The 18,261-nt window shown below is 42.7% G+C and overlaps 1 long non-coding RNA gene across 2 annotated transcripts in view; it reads right to left on the bottom strand.

Annotated features, from left to right (window-relative positions):
• LOC127294959 (uncharacterized) overlaps positions 1-15,308 on the bottom strand; it is a 42,361-nt gene extending 27,053 nt beyond the window's left edge. For both annotated transcript variants that reach the window (XR_011743361.1, XR_011743362.1), the window contains exons 1-3: positions 15,058-15,308; positions 14,172-14,240; positions 13,187-13,245 (exon numbers count right to left, since the gene is read on the bottom strand). This is a non-coding gene — a long non-coding RNA (uncharacterized lncRNA). The remainder of the gene's footprint in view (positions 1-13,186; positions 13,246-14,171; positions 14,241-15,057) is intronic.
• Between the last annotated feature and the right edge of the window lie 2,953 nt (positions 15,309-18,261).

Raw genomic sequence — 18,261 nt, 5'->3', positions numbered from 1 at the left:
GCTGCCGCCTGAGGAACTCCGAACTACTAGTCGACGTTGAGGTAGAAGCCACCATCAGTTGGAAGGATTTCCTCTGAAACAAAACATGCAAGGCTGAGTACAGGGACTCAGCAAGACTTAGTACAACCTGTTAGCAAAGCGGGTATGCGAGGCTTTATGTGGAGCTTATTTTGCGGAAAGCCAGTTTTCCTTTGTAAACAGGAGGGAGCAGAAGCTCGTCTATTAAGATCATTTTAAAAAGAGGTAAGAGAGCGATATCAACTCTAGCTCTAAGATCATCATGTTGAATCCACCGAATCTTCATCATTACCTGAACCTATCACCTAGGATCACCCCCTCGACACCCTGAGAAGAGATCCTTATTCACACATAGATATCAAGTTTTACGATTAGGTTCAAGTTGTCTATGATCACAGAATCCATCACCAAGTCGTCCGTAACCGTGGACACGGCTTTTCGAAAAGATTTACCCTGCAGGGGTGTACAACTTTACCCACACGCGCCGACCGACTCTTAGTGCCACTAGATTAACACACTTCCTTGGTGTGCCAGCAGAGGGTGGTCGACCAAAACCTTCCGCTTACTTCGCCTATTCCATGAGTAAAACTAACTGGGGAGCTCCGTCATCGTAGGTAGCCATTCTCCGAGGCGGTCCCAGTCATTGTGTGCAGGGGATCCAGTTCAATGCCTCCAGCATCCTTCACCCTAGCCACGCCCTGTATGATGCACTTTGAAAACCTTTTCCACCTTTCCCCCATGCGTATGGCAAATGGAACTTGCAAACTAATTGACTCATGGGTAAGCTAGGTAAGTTAGGGCCAAGGGGTTCCCATGGGCCCCGTGTGGTTGTACGCTCAGTCTTGGTTCCGAAGGCGAGAACTCAGGTCCTAGTATCGGCGAGAATGAGTCAAATCACCACATCCCCATGTGGCGGCCCATCCAAGCCTTTAGCATCTTTATTAACATCATCACTGATCTTACCACGTCATCCTATCAAACTAGGTTCATTCGTAGCTTTGATTCATCAACCGGATGGATCAGACTTCAATAGCTAAGCATGGCTAAGCATAACACATATACGGCTCTAGCGATGCGAACAAGCTCAGACCTAGTTTTGCTGGGAGCGGTGGATCAGTAACTCTTGGCTACAAGGATGGAATATGCACACATAGGATATCTAGAACTGCCGATAAAACATATTTGAAGCGGATGCAATATGTAAGAACCAGAAGTAAAGCATTTCGAAACCATATATGAACCAGGTTAGGGCTTGCCTTGTCCCTCGTTGTTCGGGTGCTGCTCTTCGGGGGCGTTGATCTCAGGCTCGCGTTCGGTCCCTATCGAGAAGAACCAAATACCGGAAAGGAATAGCACAATCAAGACAAGGTACAATGTAATGCACATAAAATATGATGACATGTCATATTAAAGGGGTTTGGGTAACCCTAGGTGCATCGATGGAAATTAAAGGGGTTCGGCTTCGAACCCCGACATATGAGAGGGGTCAAATTAGGGTTTCTACTAAGGCTCATATTTAATTGGTTCAAAGATGTATGAAACATGGATAAACAACTAGGATTTGTTTTTCTGATCATTTTGATATATAATTTTATATTTTTATGATTTAAAATGAATTATTTATGAATTTCCCAAGTTTAATTCATTTTAAATCAATTTCAGAAAATTATATAAATAATAATAAAGTTGGACCCACATGTCATAATATTATTCTTTTCTAAAATATTTATGAAATTATTAAAATCCTGACCAGGGGACCCACATGTCAATTTATTTCTATTTACTGAAATTACAGAAATAGAAAAAAGGAATTACAGAAAATAGGAAAAGCAAATATGGCGTCATGCTGATGTCATGCTGACGTCAGCATGGCCATGAGCTCAAAATTGAGCTCGGCTGGGATGCAATCCGGCGATTGGGCGGGTTGCAGGGGCGCGCGCGTGGGGGAAAAGTAGCGGGCCGACGCAGGGAGCCTTTTGGGGGCGGCACCGCCTCGAATTGGTCGCCGGAGCTTCGCCGGAGACGAAGCCCGACGGCGGCCGGGGCAGGTGGTGCGGCGCGGCGGCGATAGAGGGGGCTAGGGGGCGAGGCGAGGGTGCAGGAAGATGGAGCGGCTCACCCTGAGCGCCTTGGCGTGGTCGGCGACGGTCGGGGGAGCTCGCCGGCGCCGGAATCGATGGTGGCCGGCCGGCTACTGCAAGGTTAGGGTTAGGGTTCTTGGGGCGCCAGGGATCGCAGGGAGGGGAGAAATGGGAAATTAGGTTAGGGCGGCGGCCGGCGGGGTACTTGTAGGCGCTAGGGGGCGGCGGCGGCGAACTTGGCGCGGCCGAGCTCGCAGCTGCTGCCAGCGAGCTGCTTGCTCGAACGGAGGAAGGGGATGACCCCGACTATTTTGCAGATACCCCCCTGGAAAGATTTCGGGATGGTTTGGGCTGTGGTGGGTTGCTGTTGGACCGAGTTGGGATGTGGCCAGTGAGAGGAGAGAGGGAAGGAGAGGTGGGCTGCGGCCCAGGGGAGAGAGAGAGGTTTCTCTCCTTTTTTTCTGGTTTCCTTTTTCTATTGTTTATTTCTCCAATCTAAACCAAATTCAAATCTGTTTTTGAATAGTGTTTGAAAACTCAAATTTCCAGAGCACAATAGAAAACACACATGGGTTTATTGAGTAACAACAAAACCATGCATGTGGTTTAGTTTAGAAAATCTTGTTTGAATTTGAGACAAGAAATAGAGAAGGACTTTGCATAATTAGAAAATGCAGATGCAAATTTTTGCTCAAATGCAATCTAAATGCATGAAATGCACATGATCACTCCTTTATTTAGATAAACAAGGTTGGGATGTTACATCCAGCTCGATGTTGGTGACGATGGCGTCGATTTCCCCCTCCGGGGGGGGGGGGAATTTCCCCGACAGATTTCAGCCTGCCGGAGAGCTCTTTTCTCTCTGGTGTTTTCCGCCCCGCAGAGGCGGCTGTGACTCTTCGCGACTATCCTCTGGAGCTTAGGTTTTCGGGGCGAAGATGTACGCGAAGGAGAGGAGGCCAGAGGGGTTTGGGCCCCCTCCTCACATGGCGGTGCGGCCAGGGCATGGCCCGCGCCGGCCTATGAGGGGGGCCCATGGCGGCCCTCCTCGGCTCTTCCTTCTGGCTCCCTTCGTCTTCTGGAAAAATAGGATTTTTCATATAATTTCTGTCAATTGTTGATCTTCCGAAATATTGCATTCTGACGGCGCTTTTTCCAGTAGAATCCTGACTCCGGTGAGCGATCCTCCAATAACCATGAAACATGCAAAATGGATGAAATAACATAAGTATCATCTCCAAATATGAAATATATCAATGAATAACAGCAAATTATGATATAAAATAGTGATGCAAAATGGACGTATCAACTCCCCCCAAGCTTAGACTTCGCTTGTCCCCAAGCGAAACTGAACTCGGTAAACAGGACCACATGTTTATGGAGTGAAGAGTCGATAAATAAAATACGGACAAGAAGCATCATATCAATTCACACAAGAAATTCTAGTAAACAACTTCCTCATATAATTCAACTTGAAACAAGTAAAAGGTAATCAGAAATAAAGGTGCATAAGAAATCATAATTGGTGATGGCAAACTTCATTCTTTGTCAGAGAACAATTAACATATTATGTTAAAGCTTATATGGCACAACTTGCATACTCAATCATAATAATCTCCTCATAATCATTGATAACCTTCAAAGCTATATTCATTCAGATAAAACTTGTACTAAACAAGGAAGAATAAAAGACATGATGAAGTAAATCACAATATAAATGGTTTGATCACAACAACTCAAATGCTTGCTTAAGATGGAGGGAAATAGGTTTACTGACCCAACATAAAGTAAAAGACAGGCCCTTCACAGAGGGAAGCAGGGATTAAATCATGTGCTAGAGCTTTTTCAGTTTTGAAATCATATAAATAGAATAAAAGTAACATTTTGAGAGGTGTTTGTTGTTGTCAACGACTGGTAGCGGGTACTCTAACCCCCTTGCCAGACAAACTCTCAAAGAGCGGCTCCCATAAAGTTTTATTTTTGGTTGACACTCCTTCCAACCTTTGCCTTCACAAACCATGGCTAACCGAATCCTCGGGTGCCGTCCAACAATCACATACCATGAAGGAGTGCCTTTTTATTTCAGTTTTATTTAGACGACACTCCTCCCCACCTTTGCTTTCTCAAGCCATGGCTAACCGAATCCTCGGGTGCCATCCAACAATCACATACCATGGAGGAGTGTCTATTTGTAAAATTATGAAAGTTAATTAATTTGGGACTGGGAACCCCATTGCCAGCTCTTTTTGCAAAGTTATTGGATAAGTGGATGAAGCCACTAGTCCATTGGTGAAAGTTGCCCAACAAGATTGAAAGATAAACACCACATACTTCCTCATGAGCTATAAAACATTGACACAAATAAGAGATAATAACTTTTGAATTGTTTAAAGGTAGCACACGAAGTATTTACTTGGAATGGCAGCAAAAACCATGTAGTAGGTAGTTATGGTGGACACAAATGGCATAGGTTTGGGTTAAAGTATCGATGCATGAGAAGCATTCCCTCTCAGTACAGGTCTTTGGCTAGCAAGGTTAATTAGCAAGCATAAGAGTTGAGGGAAACAAACAAATATACATGTGATAGAAACAATCATGCATCTTCCTTGTAAGCACATACAATTTTAACTTCAGAATAATAAGCTAAGAGCTAACAAGAAAGGAAGACAATGAAACAACTACATGTATTTCTCTTTTCTATTTAAACCTCAAAGTGTTGTTGCTATTGACCAATGCTAAGTTTGCCAAAACCAAATAGATTTACTCAATGCTCCCAAAGTGATACCAATACTAATAACAGGATCAATCATATAATAGAGATTGCAAACTAAAATAAGATGTGCAATATGTAAATGATAAGACTTCTCATTAATATTCCATAACGATAACTCACACCAAGGCATACATAGACAACCAACTAAAGAAGAGATACTTCCACACTGCAACCCATCTTATATGATAACTTCCCTACTCATGATATGACACTACTTGATAGTAAAAAGTAAAAGATAGTGATGATGTCATACCGCGGCACCCCCCCCAAGCTTGGAACAAACCAAGGGGGTGCCAATACCGATGATGAATTACTCCTTCGGCGGTGGTGGTGATGAATTTTTGACAAGCTTCTCAACAAGCTCCTGACGCTCATCAATCTTGTACATGAGGTTGCGGATCATCTCCGAATTGTGCTCGACGCGGTTAAGAAGTATGTCTGACGGCGAGTCCCAACTCTTGGAGTTATTTCCCCACTCTTCAGCTTTAGGCTTCATCCTTCCTGCAGTGTTAGAACGATCTATATCCCAATTGCTAGGCAATGCTGCCTTGGGAATCCTTTCAATTTGACTATTGTAAATTAGATTGCGGAAGGGGTTGTAGGTGCCTGAAGAAGATGTCTTTGGAGCTAGGTAGTGATGTGGAACCTTCCCTCCGGTGCGAATCCTTGCGCTCCTCTTGGCACTGAAAGGGCTCTCCACCACCTTGATGCTTGCTATGGTAGCACGCGGGTACGCACGCGAGTCTTCCTCCACTTCTTCTTCATCTTCTTCCTTGACGCTCTCGTCCACCTCTTTCCGCTCGGGGTCTTGAATATTTTCATCCGAAAGCCCCTTGCGCTTGTTGTTGGAGACCATGGTGCTTCTAGATCGAAAACAGATCCTGGCAGAAAACAGCTCGAAACAAGACACGTCGAGAAAACGATATACGGACCTCCAGGGGTCCGGGGGATTATATAGCAGGAATTTTTACGACAAAAGGAAAGTACCAGGTCGAACCAGAGTCGGAAAGGGGCGACAAGGGGCTCACCTCATAGGGCAGCGCGGCTAGGCTGGGGCCCGCGCTGGCCTATGGGGGCACGCCCTCGTGCATCTCCTCCACTCCGTTTCGATTTCGTAATTTTTCATATTTTCCAAAAACAGCAAAAACATTGTTCGGAAAGTAAAACGCAAACTTTTTATTACCAGTACTGTTACCTATTCGAAGTCGAACTCTGCCGGACTGTCAATTTGACCTTCAATGAAAGCTTCCGGAGTTTCCACTCGAATAACATCAACATCTTCATTATAAGAATCACCTGAGATATAATGCTTGAGTCTTTGTCCATTCACCACTTGCGTGGCATCGCCTTGGAGAGAACTAATTTTAATTGCTCCTGAACGATACTCCTCTGCAACGACATATGGTCCTTCCCATTTCGAGAGTAATTTTCCCTGCAAAGAATCTGAGACGAGACCGATACAATAGGACTTTATCCCCAATATTAAATTCTCTTTTGATAATTCTTCTATATGCCATTTCTTAACTTTCTCTTTAAAGAGTTTAGCATTTTCATAAGCTTCACTTCTCCATTCATCTAGAGAACTCAATTGTAGCAATCTCTTCTTACCGGCTAGTTTAGGATCTTTATTTAGTTCTCTTACCGCCCAATAAGCTTTGTGCTCTAGTTCTAAAGGTAAATGACAAGCTTTTCCATAAACCATTTTATAAGGTGACATACCCATGGGATTTTTATAAGCAGTTCTATAAGCCCATAGTGCTTCCTTCAATTTACTAGCCCAATTCTTTCTAGATTTATTAACAGTCTTTTGCAAGATAGATTTAATCTCTCTATTTGACAATTCTACTTGCCCACTAGTTTGAGGATGATAAGCAGAAGCAATTCTATGATTAATACCATATTTAGCAAGAGTTTTTCTAAAACCACCATGAATAAAATGAGAACCTCCATCAGTCATAAGATATCTAGGAACTCCAAATCTAGGAAAAATAATATCTAAAAGCATTCTTAAAGAGGTCTCACCATCAGCACTTTTTGTAGGTATGGCTTCCACCCGTTTAGTAACATAATCAACAGCAACAAGTATATGAGTGTTACCTTCTGAAGAGGGGAAAGGTCCCATGAAGTCAAATCCCCAACAATCGAATGGTTCAATAACAAGAGTATAATTCATAGGCATTTCATTGCGTCTGGAGATATTACCAACCCTTTGACATTCATCACAAGATAAAATAAACTTCCTTGCATCTTTGAAGAGAGTTGGCCAATAAAAACCTGATTGTAGAACCTTTTGCGCAGTTCTATCTCCGGCGTGATGTCCTCCATAAGCACTACCATGACATTTACTCAATATCTCTTGTTGTTCATATTCGGGAACACATCTTCGCAGAATACCATCCACTCCTTCTTTATATAAGTGTGGGTCATCCCAAAAATAATGCCTCAAGTCATAAAAGAATTTTCTCCTTTGCTGAGCTGAAAAGTTTGGAGGCAAGTACTTGGAGACAATAAAGTTAGCATAATCAGCGTACCAAGGACTATCTCGCGAGCTCACCTTTATTACAGCCAATTGTTCATTTGGAAAACTATCATTAACAGGAACAGGATCATAAGCAATATTTTCCAATCTAGACAAATTATCAGCAACAGGATTATCAGCACCTTTCCTATCTATAATATGCAAATCAAATTCTTGCAACAGAAGCACCCATCTAATAAGCCTTGGCTTAGCATCTTTCTTTTGCATTAGGTATCTAATTGCACCATGATCATTATGAATTGTAACTTTTGAATCAACAATATAGGATCTAAACTTGTCCCAAGCAAAGACTACAGCTAACAATTCTTTTTCAGTTGTAGCATAATTTCTTTGAGCAGCATCAAGAGTTTTACTAGCATAATGAATAACATTCAATTTTTTATCTACCCGCTGTCCAAGAAAAGCACCTACAGCAAAATCACTAGCATCACACATAATTTCAAAAGGTAAGTTCCAATCAGGAGGTTCAACTATAGGAGCAGTTGTTAAGGCCTTCTTTAGAGTTTCAAAAGCTTCCTTACAATCATCATCAAAAACAAAAGGTACATCTTTTTGAAGAAGATTAGTAAGAGGCTTTGAAATCTTGGAGAAGTCTTTAATAAATCTCCTATAAAACCCAGCGTGACCAAGAACACTACGAATACCTTTAACATCCCTGGGATAGGGCATCTTCTCAATTGCTTCAACTTTAGCTCTATCAACTTCAATACCTCTCTCAGAAATTTTATGTCCCAATACAATTCCTTCATTAACCATAAAGTGGCATTTCTCCCAATTAAGAACAAGGTTAGTTTCTTCACATCTCTGCAAAACTTTATCGAGGTTCCGCAAGCAATTATCAAAAGAATTCCCATAGACAGAAAAATCATCCATGAATACCTCTACAATATTCTCGCAAAAGCCATGAAAGATAGCAGACATGCATCTTTGAAAAGTAGCAGGAGCATTACATAAACCAAAAGGCATGCGTCTATAAGCATAAGTTCCGTAGGGACAAGTGAAAGTGGTTTTCTCTTGATCCTTAGTTTTAACAGCAAATTGTGAAAACCCAGAATAACCATCAACAAAACAAAAATGAGTATTCTTAGATAACCTTCCTAACATTTGATCAATAAAAGGTAAAGGGTAATGATATGTCTTAGTAACCTTATTAACTTTTCGATAATCAATGCACATTCTATACCCTACAACTACTCTTTGAGGGATGAGCTCATCATTATCATTAGGTACAACAGTCATTCCTCCGTTCTTAGGAACACAATGCACAGGACTAACCCATCTACTATCAGCAATAGGATATATAATACCAGCTTTAAGAAGTTTTAATACCTCATTCCTTACCACATCCTTCATCTTAGGAATTAGACGACGCTGATGTTCAACAACAGGCTTTGCATCATCTTCCATATTAATGGCATGTTGGCAAATAGAGGGAGAAATCCCCTTCAAGTCATCAAGAGTGTAGCCAATAGCTCCTCAGTGTTTCTTTAATATTTCCAATAACCTTTCTTCCTCAATCTCTGAAAGCTTAGAGCTAATAATAACAGGATATATTTTCTTATCATCAATATGAGCATATTTAAGATTATCAGGCAATGGTTTTAAATCAAAAATAGGATCTTCTTTTGGTGGCAGTGTTGTACCTAGATCTTCTACCGGTAAATCATGTTTAAGAATAGGTTGACGAAGGAAAATTTCATCAAGCTCGTTTCTTTCTTCCCTAAAGACTTCACTTTCACTATTCTCCAAATGTTGCTGCAAAGGATTATTAGGAGCAAGAGCAATAGATGCACATTGTTCAACTCTAAAATCATTATTAGGCGAATCAGCTTTATAAGGAGTTTTGGCAAATTTAGACAAATTAAACTCATAAGATTCACCAGCAAATTTAGTCAAAATTTTCTCTTTCTTGCAATCTATAACAGCTCCACAAGTATTTAGAAAAGGTCTACCAAAAATGATAGGACAATACTTACTAGCAGCAGAACCAAGTACCAAAAAGTCAGCAGGATATTTAATCTTACCACATAGAACTTCCACATCTCGAACAATACCAATTGGAGAGATAGTTTCTCTATTAGCTAGCCGAATAACCACATCAATATCTTCAAGTTCACAAGAACCAATTTCATGCATGATCTCCGTGTAAAGCTCATAAGGAATAGCACTAATACTTGCACCAATATCGCATAAACCATAATAACAATGATCACCGATTCTAACAGATAGCATAGGAACACTAGCTTTCCTAGACTTATTAGGATGTGAAACAATATTAGAAGCATCTTCACAGAAAATAATATGACCATCTTCCACATTTTCAGTCACAAGATCTTTAACTATTGCAATAGCAGGTTCAACCTTTATTTGCTCTTCAGGTTCTATAGGTTTCTTTTCACTTTTATTAACCGCACTATTTATAACAGAGTACTCCTTCATTTTAGCAGGGAAAGGAGTTTTTTCAATATAAGCTTCAGGAATAACATGATCAACAGTTTCAACTACAACACATTTATTTATAGATGAATCAATTTTATCTTTATACGGCTCATGATACTTATCAAAATTCTTCTTAGGCAATTCATAATGAGAGGCAAAAGCTTTATAAAGATTTGCAGCAACTTGAGAATCAAGACCATAAGTAGCACTCATATTACGAAATTTATCAGTATCCATAAAAGCTTCAATGCATTTATAATCATAATTTATACCTGATTCTCTATCTTTGTCGTTCTCCCCTCCTTCAGTATTCTCTTGAATCCGATTAAGAAGGTCCCTTTTAAACTCTTCTTTGTTGCGTGTAAATGATCCAGAACAAGAAGTATCCAGCAAGGTCTTGTCTTGAAAAGAAACTCTTTCACAGAAATTATCAATGATAACATTACCAGGAAGCTCATGAATGGGGCATTTGAGCATTAAAGACTTCAATCTCCCCCACGCTTGGGCAATACTCTCTCCATCATGAGGCCAAAAATTATATATGCGGTTCCCGTCTTTGTGAATTTCACTTGGAGGATAGAATTTAGAATAAAATCGGGGCACAATATCATTCCATTCAAGAGAATCCCCATTATCCAGTAATTTATACCAATGCGCCGCTTTACCAGACAGCGATATAGAGAATAGCTTCTTCCTCACTTCATCCATAGCAATACATGCACACTTGAATAAACCGCATAATTCATGTAAGAACAGTAAATGATCTCCAGGATGGACAGTTCCATCCCCTGTATAACGGTTATCCACAACACGTTCAATAATTTTCATAGGTATTTTGTATGGAACCTCTTCCTCACCTGGTGCCTCATCCACTACCTTTGCAGTAGTAGTAGATTTTCCAAATAAAAATTCAAGAGAAGATCTCTCCATAATGAATTATAGCAGCAAAAAGTAAATAAAATCAGCACAAACAGTAAAAGTTTCCCTTACCAATTCCACTTACCAATAGTGCTTCACTCCCCGGCAACGGCGCCAGAAAATAGTCTTGATGACCCACAAGTATAGGGGGTGTATCGTAGTATTTTCAATAAGTAAGAGTGTCGAACCGAACGAGGAGCAAAAGGTGTTGACAAGCAGTTTCGATGAAGGATTCACTGTAAATGCTCACAGACAAGTATTCAGGGGGTTTTGATGTAGCAGTTGAATAAAGTACGAGTAAGTAAAGTGCGAGAGAAATAATTGCAGCGAGTGGCCCAATCCTTTTTAGCACAAAGGACAAGCCGGTTTGTTTACTTATAATGACCAAACGTTCTTGAGGACACACGGGAATTTAGTCTAGTGCTTTCGCTTCATATGGCTAATTAATCTTCATTGTTTTGATAAGTGTTGTGTGGGTGAACCTATGCTAATGCACCGCCCTTCCTAGGACTAATACATACTTGTGATTATACCCCTTGCAAGCATCCGCAACTACAAGAAAGTAATTAAGATAAATCTAACCACAGCCTTAAACTCTGAGATCCTGCTATCCCTCCTGCATCGATATACCAATGGGGGTTTAGGTTTCTATCACTCCGGCAACCCCGCAATTGGCAAACGAATACAAGATGTATTCCCTAGGCCCATAAAGGTGAAGTATCATGTAGTCGACATTCACATGACACCACTAGAAGAATAACACCACAACTTAAATATCATAACATAGAATATTACTCAACCATAATTCACTACTAACATTTAGACTTCACCCATGTCCTCAAGAACTAAACGAACTACTCACGAGACATCATATGGAACATGATCAGAGGTGATATGATGATGAATAACAATCTGAACATAAACCTTGGTTCAATGGTTTCACTCAATAGCATCAATAACAGGTAGAAATCAATACCGGGAGAGTTTCCCCTATCAAACAATCAAGATCCAACCCAAATTGTTACAGCGGTGACGATGTGCGGCGGTGGAGACGGCGGTGATGATGATGGAGATGATGATGATGGTGATGGAGATGATGTCCAGCTCGATGTTGGTGACGATGGCGTCGATTTCCCCCTCCGGGAGGGAATTTCCCCGGCAGATTTCATCCTGCCGGAGAGCTCTTTTCTCTCTGGTGTTTTCTGCCCCGCAGAGGAGGCTGTGACTCTTCGCGACTATCCTCTGGAGCTTAGGTTTTCGGGACGAAGATGTACGCGAAGGAGAGGAGGCCAGAGGGGGCTGTGGGCCCCCTCCTCACATGGCGGCGCGGCCAGGGCAGGGCCCGCGCCGACCTATGAGGGGGGCCCATGGCGGCCCTCCTCGGCTCCTCCTTCTTGCTCCCTTCGTCTTCTGGAAAAATAGGATTTTTCATATAATTTCTGTCAATTGTTGATCTTCCGAAATATTGCATTCTGACGGCGCTTTTTCCAGCAGAATCCTGACTCCAGTGCGCGATCCTCCAATAATCATGAAATATGCAAAATGGATGAAATAACATAAGTATCATCTCCAAATATGAAATATATCAATGAATAACAGCAAATTATGATATAAAATAGTGATGCAAAATTGACGTATCACTGACTATAAAAGAAATTACAGTTGACCGATTTCATTTAAACATTTTATCCACTAGTTGCAGTTTCACAATTTTAGGTACAAGGCATTTCTATGTGCTACATCTGCTTGCTAATGAAGACTACATACCAAAATAAAATAATGAACTTGAAACACAACGTAGGCAGAACAAATTACAATGCAAAGATAACAGAGCCAACACACGAGGTTTACAACTGACTAGTTCAATCCATGATTCAAACAGTTGGCAGCCATATCCTCGTGGAAACGTTACTCTAGGCAAATATGATTAACATTTTACTCCCTCCGTTCCTTTCTATAGTGCCTATAGATTTTTGGCATTTGTTTCGGAATATAATGTTGTAGCTTGGATTTTTTTCAATTACCCCCTCCCCCGTTCAGCTTCCACACAACATGCGTGAGAAAAATCCATACAAAATTGGAAACAATTAATTGAGATTTCTAATGCATGGCCCAACGATTCCTTAAAATTTGGCAGCAATGTTTTACTTTCATTAATTGAACTTGGCCGCACATATATGGAGAATCAACAAGAGAGATTTGTGGGATTTGTTATGGTAAGTTAGGAAGATATGGATTTCCCAAATTTTACGTTGATCCCAAATCGTTCAGCTAGGGAGTCTTGTGTAAAAAATAATCTTTCGCTAATTTCCGTGCCAAAATACTATAGGCACTCTAGAATGGAATAGAGGGAGTATATTTTTATCCAATGCACTGATAGACATGTTTAAAACGGCAAAAAAATGTAGGACCACTCACTTTGGTTTTCGGTATGCACATTCTCTGTTCTCCAACAACCCCAGAAGGCCTTCAAATATCTGAAAATAAATTAATTACTAACTAAGAAAAGAGTGAGAATGAAAAATGAAGAAATAATGATGTGACTGACCACAGAGAAAATCTGAGATACACAGCTGAAGAAAGAGAGGAAGAAACTAAAGTAACTGAATAATAGAGAGTAATAATAATGTCACTGAAGACAAATAAAGCCCACTTCTATTAATTTCAGCAAAGTGGAGGTACAGTTTACAGTTTGAGAGTTTAACAACACTTTCAGGGAGCATTTGCTCTGCAGTTCAGTAGCCTGCCAGTGTGATGCTATATTTTGTACAGATTATTGTAAATTTCTGATAAAAACCGTTGACAATGCAAACGAACCCATTTAGAAAAAGTACAGGTTATTTAGGACTAAATTTTCCACAGATGTAGATTCTCAACAACTAAATTTTCTGATCATATTGAACCAAAAACGGGTTAATTGTTATTCTGTGAAAAATCCTGCGCTCACTGTAATGTTGTTCACACAGAGAAAAAAACAGCATCGCTGCCCTTGTTGTGCAAACAGTACAAGACATCCACACAATCGCAGAAAAACAGGAAAAGAAAAATGATCTTTCTTCACTGCGTCTTTTTCCCCTATTTGATGGTGATCTCTATGGTACAACCTATGGCTCGACAATGACAGGAATCTATGTAAAACCACAACAATGGTATACAAAAATCTTACACAGCGCAAATATGTATACTCCGCTTCCACATGCTGCTACAGCTACAGGTCTTTTGCTGGTCTTAATCCTTTTAATAGCTGTGAAATTGCAAAAGGGAAGAGTGGGAATTTTTCAACCCCTATCAGCAATATAATTGACTTGAAATTTTTACCGACACTGAAACAAATATGTAAGAATTTTGCAAGGTAGAAGATAAAAAACGAGAGCTATTTTGCTATAGAAAATGGAAGCCATACCTTCAGCATAGTCTAGCTCCAAAGACCGCAGAAACCAGCAACAAGGGCATTCCCTCCAGCTTCGATGACCTGTCATTTAGCAAAGCAAAGGGAATGGGGAAAATCAGTAATTAGCTGAACAAAATGGTTAGTCAAGAATTATGGCATACACTCAGGCCACACAAGGGAGGGCACAAGGAAGATGACAATGGGAAAATCAGAGGTAAAGCTAGTGGCGCTATAGTAACAGAGGTAGTAGAAACTTGGTCACCTTATCCATTTTTGGGACTAACTCCGCCATCAAGGATATGACACATGAACAAACTTCCTATCAACTCATGACTCGAAAATATGGAGTGCACACAAGACATAGTATCAGTGATCAGCCCAACTTGTACCAGGACCAAGCTAGATTTGAACAATTGCCAACAAATGAGGACTCTAAAAACAAAGGAGCTGATAACTTGATACCAAGTTGCTTATCTGAACTTGCAAAGGCCACTTAATCACTTATCTGACAAGAGCATATATTATCTGATATAAAGAGCATATAGTAAACCATAGGAACTACTTCAACCTCAAGTCTCCCATGTCGACTTCACCCTTGTCCAGTACATGAATAGCTCTAACTCCCTACAAACCCTAAAAAAATTGGAGATTGGGGGAAAACAGGAGAACACCGATAGAGACGAAATATCCATGAAATTGACCTCCCCATGTACATAATTGCATTCACGTGTCCACGTAACCCTACAAAGCCACCACTAATCCACACAAATCTCCGCATGTGAGTTGGATGCACCAGGCGATCCTACGAGGGAAAAGGGCGCACGAACAGAGTGAAGGGCGCCCACGGCGACTTACATCAAGTGCGACGAAGAAAATGAAAGAGGAGACAAGCGCACACCTGATCCTCCCACGACGCCTTCCGCCATCTCTGTCAAAAGCAGCTCTGTCACAGCCATGGAAGAACCTCGACCTTCGGCCTCCTCCAGGACCCATCCGCCCCACTTCCGTCGAGGGAGAGCCTAGCACAGCCCCATCACAACCCCCTCCTCACCTGGATATCCCTCTCCCGGCCCCGGCACATCCCCTTCCTCGACTGGATATTCGTCTCCCTGCCAGCGGCATAGGTCGGGTGGAGAAATGGAGAAGACCCAAAAAAAAAAAACGGCTCAGGAAGAAAGAGAAAAAAATTGCAATTGGGAGGAAAAAACCCGGAACAAACCGAGATTGAAGGGGCACCAAGTACCTGGAATGAATGGACCAAGATCTGACTTGAAGCGAATTGCAATTTCAGCTAGCTGGAAATTAGGAAATGTGGTTTTCTATCAAGAGGTGTGAAGAACAGCTTCTTCTCCAACGACTCCCCCGCGCTGCCACCTCCACCCAGCGCCGCCTGGCCCCACCGCCGCTCGCCTGCACCCCCCGGCCCACCTCTGCGCAGCCGCCAGGAACCTGCTCCCGCACGCCTGGCTCCCAACCTCGCTCGCCGTTGACCCACCCTCAACCGAGCCGCCGCTTCATCCCCGCATCACAACAGCGCGCCTCCGCTCCCGCATTTGCCCCGCGCGCGCAGGCCGCATCCCAGGCCGCCCTTCCGCTCAGCCTGGCCTCCAGCTCGACCGGCCACCACCGAGGCCCGCGAGCCGCTCCGCTCCATCGATTCCGCTTGGCCCCGCACTGCCCCAGGCCCCCAAGCCACCATCCGCGGGGCACCAATTCTCTTGCACGCACCAACTGCGAGCTGCCGCTCGATTCCCTGCTCCCGGCCGCATCCCGCAGCAGCGCCTGTGCTCGCGCCAGCACCTGAACGTGGCTCCGCACGCCACCAAGCTCGCCTCGCTCCAGCAAGGACGCGGCCGACCACCAAGGGCGCCCAACCACCTGTGTCGCTCGCTCGCCTCACTGCCTGCCGCCGCTTGCCATGGATTCAGCCGCGCGCCAGACTCCCGTCGTCTCTTCACCTCGCAGCAGCCAGGCGCCGCCGCAGCTCCAATCCATCGCGCACGCATCGCCGCAGCTAGCCTGTTCCCAAAGAAATATAGCAGCACGCTGCACGCGCCCGCCACCATCAGGTTCTATCTCAATTTCACGTGCAGCACTCAGCTTCCACGCTCGCGCAAGAATGGCGCATCAATTTCAACATCCCCACTGCTCAATCGAGCCCGCCTCCGCTCACCAATCTTGATTTTCCAGAAAAATCTCACCGGTACTACCGGCCGGCTCCCAGCGGTACCACCGCTCTTACTACCGCTCACACTACCGGCAATTCGACTCTGCTTACAGTATAGTCTGCCTTCTTTTCCGGTACCACGGGCGGTACCTCCGGCGATACTACCGCTCAGATACAATTGTGTCCACAGTTTTGACTCATATTTTTTTGCCCCAAATTTTGTTTTCACACAGTTTTGACTAACGTTTGCCCCAAATTTGACAACTTTTCGAAGGCCGTTTGACTCCAGATTTTCACAGCTATCTCATACCATTTAGACTCTAATTTAGACACCTTTTCCGAAATTTTTCGGCTACAAAATTTTGACAACTTCGATCGCTCATGGTGACCCAACTTTTCGGCATTGACTTAATTGCCCGGTTTCCGATTTGGAGTGCATTGGTTGTCTCTTACGCTTCCGCGCCTACATCAACACCGACGACACCTTTGGCACCCTGGTTTCCGGCGCACTTCGACACCATCGTTATCAACATCATCGCAAGTTCGTGTGCTTGACACCGCCTAACGTCAATAGGTACAACTTACCTCCTCTACACCTTGTAGCCTCATTTCTTTCTTTGTGTACCTATCCCTTTGAGAGTGGCTTTCCGAGTGTTGCGAAGCATTGCACAAGTGTCACGACCGTGAGAGGGTATGTGTGTGTGCGTTGTGTTGAGCGAAACTCCGAAGCAAGCTCGGTGAGAAAGATACACAAAAGAAGAAAAAGTGGGTCATATACATAGAGAAAAATAAAGTTTCTAAGCATAGAGAAAAAAAGAACAAAAAAAGAAAAGAAAAAGAAATAGAAAAGAGTGTGTGTGCCACCGATACCGAGAAGTGCAAAGCTTGTGAGCACTAAGGGAGATAAGAGAAGAGTGACATCTTGTGCAAATCTTGTTGCTTCTCTCATATGCAACCAAGCTACGGTCTCTCTTGTGTTGGCGTGACACCGAGCATATAGTTTTCGTTAGGACCATCTTTATCACTTGCTCACTTCCTTGGTCGCGCTAACCTCATTGTTCTCCGTTGTGTGTGTTTCCGTGTTTCCTTGACATAGATCACCACTTTTGATATTTGACTTTGGATCTTACCCACATTTGACAATAGACTTTTCCGTTGATCTTTTTCCTTTGCTATCCACTCCACTCCTACCACATATAGAGTTCTTAGCATTTTGCGTGTGTTTTGAGTGTGTGTGTGTGAGTAACCCCAATACATTTCGACTTTGCTCTTGACTTGAACCATTTTTCTGATACTTTCTTGAAAGGTTGGATACTTGTGTAGTTTTTCTTCCACCATACATATACACCTATCCTAGTGAGATATACATGATGAACCCACAAGAAAAAACCGAGATGAGAACATACTTCGCCGAGCTAGAAACTCTAGAAGCCAAAATGACACCCAAAGATAAAGCCGAGTGCAATGCATACTTCAAACACCTTGAGAGCAAGAGTGACACACCCCATGAGTCGAGTGAGGATGTTTTGATTTCTAACAACTTAACCTCTACTCCTCTTGTGTTGTCTTCCTCTTTGCTAGGTTGCTCGGAAATCGGCGACGCCATTGCCATGGAGATGACGGACTCCACTATATGTGAGATGAGCGACTCCACTATATGTGAGATGAGTGAATCTACTATATGTGAGCTTGAGAGCCGCCACTTTGAGGACATGAGTGATACACCGAGTGAGATGAGAGTGGTAGTTGATAGGTCATGTGAGGCCATTTCGAATTCTAACAACTTACCCTCTACCTCTAGTGTGTTCTCTTGTGTTTCATTAGGTTCCATGGATGACGAGATGCCGATCATGGAGAAGATGTACATGGTGCATGAAGATGATGATATCACACCATGCTTGCTTGAAGATGAACATGGAGGCCACATGGAGCCTC

This window comes from Lolium perenne, chromosome 4 (assembly GCF_019359855.2).
Source record: "Lolium perenne isolate Kyuss_39 chromosome 4, Kyuss_2.0, whole genome shotgun sequence".
Classification (NCBI taxonomy): Eukaryota; Viridiplantae; Streptophyta; class Magnoliopsida; order Poales; family Poaceae; genus Lolium; species Lolium perenne.
This window is presented reverse-complemented; position numbering and strand designations above follow the sequence as displayed.